Source organism: Hevea brasiliensis, chromosome 6, assembly GCF_030052815.1.
Source record: "Hevea brasiliensis isolate MT/VB/25A 57/8 chromosome 6, ASM3005281v1, whole genome shotgun sequence".
Classification (NCBI taxonomy): Eukaryota; Viridiplantae; Streptophyta; class Magnoliopsida; order Malpighiales; family Euphorbiaceae; genus Hevea; species Hevea brasiliensis.
This window is the reverse complement of record NC_079498.1, coordinates 44,885,057-44,896,319: the sequence shown is the minus strand read 5'-3', so window position 1 is coordinate 44,896,319 and position 11,263 is coordinate 44,885,057.

Here is an 11,263-nt window from a genome sequence, read left to right as displayed (position 1 = left end):
GATTTTTAGTTGAGCAGCAAAGTTTGGATAGCTATAAGTCTCTAGAAAACTCGGATTTAGGCGATTCTTGAACCGATGGAAACCTAAGACATAGTACAACATTTCATATGAAGAAAGTGAGACCAAATTATGAACTTAACTTGATCAAATAATTGACCAAAGTTGGACCAAAAACCTGCCAGCACCTAAATTGCAGTATGAACAGTGCACGTGAACAGTAAACTTATTTTGGCCATAACTTGAGCTACAAAACTCCGATTGAGGTGATCCAAAAATGAGAATACACTTAAGACAATAAGGAACATTTTCTATGAAGGAAGTTTTGTCAAATTCCAACAGTAGATCGACCAATGGAATAGTGCAACCGGAAAACCAAAACCGAAAATTGGCAATTTTGCCAAAATGACCTAAGCTTTAAACAAATGACCAAAACCAACAAGTTTGGTGACCAAAATGTGGTATGTGGGTGAAGTTGGAGTTCCCATACCTATTAAGCCTTAGAAAGTCAATAATTTGACTTGTATAGTGCAGTTAATAGTTTCACGAAACACTAAATTTCGTGAAAGTGAAATTTAACACGTTAGAGTTTGGTTTATGTGATTCTAATTTTATTTTGTTTTTTTTTTAATTTCTAGTACTGAAACATTGTAAAATTGTGTGTTTCAGTTGAAAAGAATATCGAAAGAACTCGAGGAACCGAGTCGAGGCTAAAGGGCGACTCGTTTGAGGTTTGTGCACAATATTACTATGCTTTAAAAAATTCATTGATTAAATGAATGAAATATGCATTTTATTGTTGCTTTGAATTGTTGAAAGTATTGTGACCTTACTTATGATGTTTTGATTCAAATTGTGAAATTTATTGTGTATATTTGAAATGACAATGTTTAGCAAATTGTTAAGATAAGTTTTAAAACCACAGTATCATGACCATATGTTTGAACACCTCACTAGCACGACTTGTGGGGGTAATTAGTTTCGAATTTTGATTCCTTCTCTGGAGAAGTGTTGAGGTGTGCCAGTAGAAGAGGATGTGAATGGATATCCATATATTTGAGCTAGCTAGCCTTGTGACATGATTTCTCTTTAGCCTCGGCTATCGAGATTCATGTGATTTCTCTTAGCCTCGGCAATTGAGATTCTATTTGTTTGAATGGCATGATTTAACGTGGGTTTTATGAAATGTGTTTTGATACTTTGAAATAAACTTGGTTTACATGTAAAATCTTACAATGCATGATTGTATTTAATTTTCATGTTTAGTCAAATTTTTGAATGAATGTGCTTTAAGTTTTGCATAAAGATTATTTTAGTATATTGTGCACCACTGAGTCTTAGTACTCAGCGATAGCTTTTATTGCTGTCGCAGATACAGAAATTAGAGGAGCAGCAGACTGAGCTGTTGAGGTGTGTGAAGTCATCAGCTTGAAGTCTTCGGGTATAATTTATACCCTAATCAGAAATATTTCTTTTGATGTATATATTGCACATAAATGTATGGACATGTACATGGGTCTTGAGCAGCTTGTACACAGTTTGTATAAAAGTTGTAATAAATTTTAGTTTGGAGTTCCGGAATGTAAATTTTAGTATGCTGTATATATAAATTGTTTAGGGTGAATGGAATATGAATAAATGATATTGATGGACAGATTTTGAAGAAATTATTGAACTTGTGAATTTGAGAAATTGTTTGAGATTGAGTTTGTAATTGAAGTAGTGGTTGAGAAAACTTTTAGAAGTGCTTTTACAGTATTCAAGAACGGTTTTCTCAAAATACAGAGGAAACTCTGTCAAAATTTTTATAAAATTTGCGGAAAACTAAAATGGCCAAAAATATTAATTAGTTTTAATTTCAACTAAATGTTTTAAATACTTATTTGAAATGCTCACCACTTGTCAAAGATAAGAAAATTGTTTTAAAATCCCTTGTAGGGTACTTAATGAGTTATCGGTAGGTGAAGTTCGGTAGTTCATTAGGTATTCTACGGGATCATGTTATGCCTTACAGAGGGGTAAGGTGTGACATGTTTTAGTGGTATCAGAGCAAGTTTTTGAATTATGTTTTCAATTGTGAATTTGTGTCTTTTCTTTGTTAAGTACAACTGCTCAATGTCCATATTTGTTACATACAGTGCATTACATCATGAATATGAACTAACGGAGGGAAATCTCCTTGTGTTACTTGTTCAGGAGATACCCTAACTTCAGCCTGAAATGGAAGAAGGGGATCGCTCAGTTGAGCAGTCTGTTGAAGCTGAGGCACAAGGGGAAGCCCCAGCTTTACCGAATGTCAGTGGGTCAGCAGCACCAGCCCCACAAATGCCGCAAATTCCTGCACAGTTCGCACAGCAGATAGCGGCAATGTTTCAACAAATGGCTGGGGGTATGCCTGCTCAAGCTCCACCCCAACCACCTGTGGCACAACCACTGCCTCCACCTGCATGGTTTGATAAATTGCTAAAGTATGGGTCAGAATTTAAGGGTACAGTGGACCCTTTAGAGGCAGAGCAATGGCTTGAAAGAATGGACAGAGTGTTTAAGAAACTGTACTGTCAAGATGAGCTGAAGTTGGAATATTCTGTGTCGCTACTGCAAGGGGATGCGTATGATTGGTGGAAGACCATCCCCCACAGCTTGGCTGAACCACCAGTGCTGACCTGGGATGACTTCATCAGAGAGTTCAGACAGAAATACATCCCAGATGCATATGTTGATCAGAAACTGCAAGAATTTTTGAGTTTGAAACAAGGGAACCGAACTGTAGCAGAGTATGAAAGAGATTTCTCAAGGCTAAGCCACTATGCTGGAAGCTTAGTCTCCACCCCCAGAGACAGATGCAAGAGGTTTGAGTCCGGGCTAAGACAGAGTCTGAGAATGCAAGTTGTGGGTTTCAGACATCAGAATTTTTCTGAATTGATCTCACAAGCCTTGGAATTAGAAAGGATAGAATCAGAAGGGGCAGTGAGGAAGGGTTCACAAGAGAAATCAGAAAAAGACAAGGGGGAAAAATCAGTTGAACAGAGTTCTGGTGCTACCTCTGGAAAGAGAAAGAAGTTTAGTGGACCCAGCAGGGGTCGGGGTGGAAGATTTAGTAGAGGCAGATTTTCCGGACAGAGACCCCCTAGGTCTGGCCAGCAGTCAAGCAGGGGTTCACAGTCTGCCCGCCCCTGTGAGACTTGTGGCAAGATTCATGGGGGGGAGTGTTATTGGGCCACTGGAGCCTGTTTTAAGCTGGGAGGCAAGGGTCATTTAGCAAGAGACTGCATTTAGTGCTCCGAGATATGGTCCACTCTCCTACTACGCCGAGGATCTATTGCAGTCCCGCTCCCGCAGGTTCACGATGGCCAGTGAGGAAGAGGCAGAGGTAGAGGCACCGCTCAGCAATCGAGGCACAATTGGTCGACAGACAAGGAAGTGCTTTAACCAGAATCTACGCAATGAAACAGCGAGAAGAGGCTGAGACTTCTTATGTGGTAGCTGGTACATTCTCTATCTCTGATCAAGAAGTATTTGTATTGTTTGATCCGGGTTCAACCCATTCATATGTTAGTGCTAGCATAGTTTGTTCACTTGCTGTTCCATGTGTGCAAATGGGTTTTGAAGTGCTAGTAACTAGTCCGTTAGGACAAGAGGTCCGGGTCAACAGAATCTATAGAGACTATCCTTTGGTGATCCAAGGACATGTTTTCCTGTCAGACTTGATTGAAATGCCCTTCAGAGAGTATGATATTATCTTGGGCATGGATTGGTTAGCCAGGCATCATGCTATGATTGATCAGAGATCAAGACAGTCACTTTTGGTCTCCCTTTGTACGGTGATGTGGTAATACACGGGGAGAGGCATTTACTGCCATCAAACATCATTTCGGCTGCACTAGCCAGAAGGATGATTAAAAAAGGGTGTGAAGCATACTTGGCACATGTGATAGACACCCAGGTGGGGAGTCCAGCACTAAGGGACATCCCTACGGTATGTGACTTTCCGGATGTATTTCCTGATGAATTGCCAGGATTACCTCCAGAAAGAGAGGTGCAGTTTGAAATTGATGTTATGCCTGGTGTGGACCTAATCTCCATAACGCCATATAGAATGGCACCTGCAGAATTGAAAGAGTTGAAAGTGCAGTTGCAAGAGTTGCTTGACAAGGGCTTTATCTGCCTAGTGTGTCACCTTGGGGAGCGCGATTGTTTGTAAAGAAGAAGGATGGCACTCTCCGGTTATGCATTGATTATCGGCAGTTGAATAAGGTGACAATAAAGAATAGATATCCATTACCCCGCATTGATGACTTGTTTGATCAGTTGAGGGGTGCAGCTGTGTTCTCCAAAATTGACCTGAGATCAGGTTATTATCAGCTGAAAGTACAAGAGCAAAGTATTTCTAAATCGCCTTGTAACCCGCTATGGCCATTATGAGTTCTTGGTCATGCCATTCGGTTAACTAATGCTCCTGCTTTTATGGATCCGATGAACACTATTTTCGCACCATACCTCGACCACCTTGTTGTGGTATTCATAGATGATATATTGGTCTATTCGAGGAATGCGTAAGAGCATGATAGACATCTCATGGATTGTACTGCAGACTTTGAGAGAGAAATTACTATATGCCAAATTGTCGAGTGTGAATTTTGGTGAAAGAAATATCTTTTTGGGGCATGTAGTATCGTAAGAGGGCATTAAGGTAGATCCAAGTAAGATTGAAGTCGCCCTTAATTGGAGGCCACCAGAAATGTCACAGAGATTCGTAGTTTTCTGGGTTTAGCTAGATACTACCGTCGATTTGTGAATGGATTTTCCATTTTGGCATCTCCATTGACCAAGCTGCTTAGAAAAGATGTAAAATTTCAGTGGACGGATAAATGCCAGCAGAGTTTTGATGAATTGAAGAGATGTTTGACTGAAGCTTCAGTCCTAACTTTACCTACTCCGGGTAAAGAGTACACAGTTTATAGCGATGCTTCTCACAATGGGTTAGGTTGTGTGTTGATGCAAGATCGAAATGTTATTGCCTATGCATCACGCCAGCTAAAACCGCATGAGAGGAATTATCCGACGCATGATTTGGAGCTTGCAGCCATTGTGTTTGCTCTTAAGATCTGGAGACATTATTTGTATGGGGAGAAGTGCTACATCTACACAGATCATAAGAGTTTAAAGTATTTGGGCACCCAGAAAGAGCTGAATTTGAGACAGAGGAGATGGTTAGAGTTGATAAAAGACTATGATTGTCTGATAGACTATCAGCCAGGGAAGGCTAATGTTGTGGCTGATGCCTTAAGTCGCAAGACTATGGCAAGTCTACGGGTTACTCCTTTGTCTTTGGTACATGAGTTGAGATCATTGCATGCCAGCTTAGAGATTAACGATGATGGGCAGACAGCGGTTGCATGGCATGTACAGCCAGTGTTGATTGATCAGATTAGAATGGCTGCTCAGAATGATCAGAAGTATCAGAAGTTGATGGAGGAAGTCCGACAGGGCAAGAAACCAGAATTCTCACTCAGAGATGATGGTCTATTGCTACACCAGGGCAGAATGTGTGTTCCTAATGATGTTGAATTGAGGAGGATCATTTTAAAGGAAGCACATGAGTCTCCTTTTACCATGCACCCTGGTGGTACAAAAATGTATAGAGGGCTAAAGGAGCATTACTGGTGGATGGGTATGAAGAGAGATGTGGCGGAATTTGTATCCAAATGCCTAACTTGTCAGCAAGTGAAGGCAGAGCATCAAGTACCCGCTGGGTTGTTACATCCACTACCAGTACCAGAGTGGAAATGGGAGAGAATAACGATGGATTTTGTGATGGGACTTCCGAGGACACAGAAGAGTCATGATGCAGTATGGGTCATTGTTGACAGATTGACTAAATCTGCTCATTTTCTGCCAGTCCGGATGGACTACAGTTTAGAAAGATTGGCCAAGTTATACATCGATGAGATTGTGAGATTGCATGGAGTGCCAGTATCTATCGTATCAGACAGAGATCCTAGGTTCACTTCTAGATTCTGGGGTAGTCTTCAGAGAGCCCTAGGAACTAGATTGAACTTCAGTACGGCATTCCACCCACAGACAGATGGCCAATCTGAGAGGGTAATTCAGATCTTGGAGGATATGCTACGGGCTTGTGTGATTGAGTTTGAGGGCAGTTGGGATACACACTTGCCTTTGATTGAGTTTGCTTACAACAACAGCTACCAATCAAGCATTGGGATGCCTCCATATGAAGCTTTGTATGGCAGAAAATGTAGAACCCCGTTGTGTTGGGATGACGTGGGTGAAAGAAAGATGATTGGACCCGAAATTGTTCAACAGACTGAAGAGAAAATCCGGGTGATCAGAGATCGACTTAAAGCTGCATCAGATCGTCAGAAGTCCTACATTGATTTGAAGAGAAGGGATATTGAGTATGCAGTGGGTGAGAAAGTTTTCCTCAAAGTTTCTCCTTGGAAGAGAATTATGAGATTCGGCAGAAAGGGGAAACTAAGTCCTCGTTTCATTGGGCCATATGAGGTTCTGGAGAGAGTGGGTCCTTTGGCATATTGGTTGGCACTACCTCCAGAGTTGGAGAAGATACATAATGTCTTCCATGTGTCTATGTTGAGGAGGTATCGATCAGACCCATCTCATGTACTACCAGTAGAGGAAATTGAAGTAAATCCAGACCTCACATATGAAGAAGAACCCATAAAGATTCTGGCTTATGAGGTGAAGCAGCTACGGAATAAGCAGATACCGTTGGTAAAAGTGCTGTGGAACCATCATTCAGGCCAAGAAGCTACTTGGGAACGAGAGGAGGACATGAGGAGACAACACCCACAGCTATTCAGAGATTGATACCAGGTAAAATTTCGAGACGAAATTTATTTAAGGGGGGGAGAATTGTAACACCCCCGTTGTATAGCCTGGTATATTTCACTGTTCCGGTGACCGGTGTCGGTCCGGACAGATAAAGAGATTAGAGTCACACCTAAGACAACTTGAGAAGCCATAAACATAAATAATTAGTAATGTTTAATTAGTTAACTACAAATAAGAAAAACAGAACATAAGAGGTTAAACGAGCCGAGAGTCACAGCGATGAGTGACCTCCTCGGGAACGACTGCGAAGTCATTTTAAACTCAAATTTCGAACCGTAAAAAGTGACGCTGCGGTCCTTAGGACCCTTATGAACACAGTGGAAAAGAGAAAATCATGAAAAAGAACTGTTAAGTCAGTCAAATAATTAGGTCAGGGAGCCGGAAGAAATATTGGATTATTTGCAAACCGGGATGAACCGGCGAGGGGCAATTTGGTCAATTGACCCCGAGAGCTGACTCCTGACCTAACTGTCCAATAAAATCAGAGAAAAGAAAATTTCGGAATCGAGAATTAAATTAAAGAACTAATAGAAAAATAAAAAAATAAAAAAAAAACCTTGTAAAAGGAAAACAAAGGAAAAAAATTTAGGGTTTTCTTCTTCTTCACCTCTCTCTTTGCCATCCCATTTTCCCCAAAATCCTCCATGAATGGTTCTTCATTTAAGCTTACTTTAAGCTTGAATTTCTTCATCCAATCAACATCACTCCCCTAGAAACTTCATTAGACCTTGCAATCTCAACCTAGGAACAAGAAAGAAAGAGGAAAGGAAGAGAGAAAGTGAAGAATTGGCATTTAAAGTTAAGGTTAGTATGTTAAACTTCTTATTTCTTCACTTAAATGCATGATTAATGGTTGAAATGAACTTAGGATTAAGGAAATGAAATAAAAATATGGGGGAAGGACAAACTAGAATTTCAGCCAGCCATGGATGTGGGAGAGTTTGATGTATTTTGAATGAATTAAATGTGTTAGTAAGCTTGCATGAGAATGGTAGTAAGTTGGAAATGCATAAATGGGAGTAAATGCAACATTTTAGTGTAGTTAGGGTTTGAATATTAGGGTTTGTAAACCAAAAATTTGGAGAAATGCATAAATGATATTTTTGACCAATTGTGGACTGAAAAATGGTCAATAATGACCAAATAAATTGTGTGGGAATGGTGGAAAATTTAGCTAAATTCGTAGGTCAATGGTCATGCTGCTGGCAGCATGACCAAACCTACTTTGAAGGACCAAAACTCAAATTTTACAAGCCTAATGGATATGCCACCAATTGGAGATGAAAATAGACATAAAAGAGCACAATTTTCATTAAGGAACCATTGCTAAAACTGACCAAAACTTGGTGAAACAATTGACCAAAGTGAGTTGATAGCAGGCTGCCACTGCACTAAACTGACCAAATGAACAGTAACTGTTCATTTGGTCATAACTCGAGCTAGGTAGGTCAAATTGACCTGAAATTTTACCAGCAATTAGATATGATATAGACCTAAAACTTTCATGAAGAACACCAACCCAAATTAGGCCATTAACTCATTCAAATCATTGAGCAAAGTTAAAATTTCTGTACTGAAATTCTGCAGATTTTTAGTTGAGCAGCAAAGTTTGGATAGCTATAACTCTCTCTAGAAAACTCGGATTTAGGCGATTCTTGAACCGATGGAAACCTAAGACATAGTACAACATTTCATATGAAGAAAGTGAGACCAAATTATGAACTTAACTTGATCAAATAATTGACCAAAGTTGGACCAAAACCAGCCAGCACCTAAATTGCAGTATGAACAGTGCACGTGAACAGTAAACTTATTTTGGCCATAACTTGAGCTACAAAACTCCGATTGAGGTGATCCAAAAATGAGAATACACTTAAGACAATAAGGAACATTTTCTATGAAGGAAGTTTTGTCAAATTCCAACAGTAGATCGACCAATGGAATAGTGCAACCGAAAACCAAAACCGAAAATTGGCAATTTTGCCAAAATGACCTAAGCTTTAAACAAATGACCAAAACCAACAAGTTTGGTGACCAAAATGTGGTATGTGGGTGAAGTTGGAGTTCCCATACCTATTAAGCCTTAGAAAGTCAATAATTTGACTTGAATAGTGCAGTGAACAGTAACCCAAACACAAAATTTCGAGAACGCGAATTTAACACGTTAGAGTTAGGTAAATGTGAAGCTAAGTTTATTTTGAATTTATTTTAAGTTCTAGTACTGAAACATTGTAAAATTGTGTGTTTCAGTTGAAAAGAATATCGAAAGAACTCCGAGGAACCGAGTCGAGGCTAAAGGACGACTCGTTTGAGGTTTGTGCACAATATTACTATGCTTTAAAAATTAATTGATAAAATGAATGAAATATGCATTTTATTGTTGCTTTGAATTGTTGAAAGTATTGTGACCTTACTTATGATGTTTTGATTCAAATTGTGAAATTTATTGTGTATATTTGAAATGACAATGTTTAGCAAATTGTTAAGATAAGTTTTAAAACCACGAGATCATGACCATATGTTTGAACACCTCACTAGCACGACTTGTGGGGGTAATTAGTTTCAATTTTGATTCCTTCTCCGAGAAGTGTTGAGGTGTGCCAAGAGAAGAGGATGTGAATGGATATCCATATATTTGAGCTAGCTAGCCTTGTGACATGATTTCTCTTAGCCTCCGGCTATCGAGATTCATGTGATTTCTCTTAGCCTCCGCAATTGAGATTCTATTTGTTTCGAATGGCATGATTTAACTGTGGGTTTTATGTAATGTGTTTTGATACTTTGAAATAAACTTGGTTTACATGTAAAATCTTACAATGCATGATTGTATTTAATTTTCATGTTTAGTCAAATTTTTGAATGAATGTGCTTTAAGTTTTGCATAAAGATTATTTTAGTATATTGTGCACCACTGAGTCTTAGTACTCAGCGATAGCTTTTATTGCTGTCGCAGATACAGAAATTAGAGAAGCAGCAGACTGAGCTGCTGAGGTGTGTGAAGTCATCAGCTTGAAGTCTTCGGTATAATTTATACCCTAATCAGTAAATATTTCTTTTGATGTATATATTGCACATAAATGTATGGACATGTACATGGGTCTTGAGCAGCTTGTACAAAGTTTGTATAAAAGTTGTAATAAATTTTAGTTTGGACTTCCTGAATGTAAATTTTAGTATGATGAATATATAAATTGTTTATCTTGAATGGAATATGAATAAATGATATTGATGGACAGTATTTTGAAGAAATTATTGAACTTGTGAATTTGAGAAATTGTTTGAGATTGAGTTTGAAATTGAAGTAGTGGTTGAGAAAAACTTTTAGAAGTGCTTTTTACAGGTATTCGAAGAACGGTTTTCTCAAAATACAGAGGAAACTCTGTCAAAATTTTTATAAAATTTGCAGAAAACTAAAATGGCCAAAAATATTAATTAGTTTTAATTTCAACTAAATGTTTTAAATACTTATTTGAAATGCTCACCACTTGTCAAAGATAAGAAAATTGTTTTAAAATCCCTTGTAGGGTACTTAATGAGTTATCGGTAGGTGAAGTTCGGTAGTTTATTAGGTATTCTACGGGATCATGTTATGCCTTACAGAGGGGTAAGGTGTGACAAGGCAGGCTAAGCCAAACCTGAGTGACATACCCACAGTGAGAGACTTCCCAGAGGTATTTCCGGAAGAGTTGCCTGGTTTGCCACCAAAAAGGGAAGTCAAATTTGCTATTGAGACACTGCCGGGTACAGCACCCATTTCCATTGCTCCTTATAGGATGGCACCCACTGAATTGAGAGATTTGAAAACTCAGTTGCAAGAGTTGCTTGATAAGGGGTTCATACGCCCTAGTGTGTCACCATGGGGAGCTCCAGTGCTATTTGTGAAAAAGAAGGATGGGACTTTGAGGCTTTGCATTGATTACCTGCAGTTGAATAAAGTGACTGTGAAGAACAAATATCCGTTGCCTAGAATTGATGATCTATTTGATCAATTGAAGGGAGCAGGAGTATTTTCTAAGATTGATCTCAGATCAGGGTATCATCAGTTGAGGGTGAAGGATGTAGATGTGCCCAAGACTGCATTCAGGACCCGATATGGACATTATGAGTTCCTAGTGATGCCCTTTGGCCTAACAAATGCACCAGCGGCATTCATGGACCTTATGAACCGTATCTTCCACCCACACTTAGATCGGTTCGTAGTGGTCTTTATTGATGATATTTTGGTGTATTCCAAGACCAAGGAAGAACATGATGAACATTTGAGGATTGTTCTGCAAACCCTGCGGGAAAAGAAGTCAGATGCTAAGTTGTCCAAGTGTGACTTTTGGCTGAATGAGATTGCATTCCTTGGACACATAGTGTCACCGATGGGATTAGGTGGATCCCAAGAAAATAG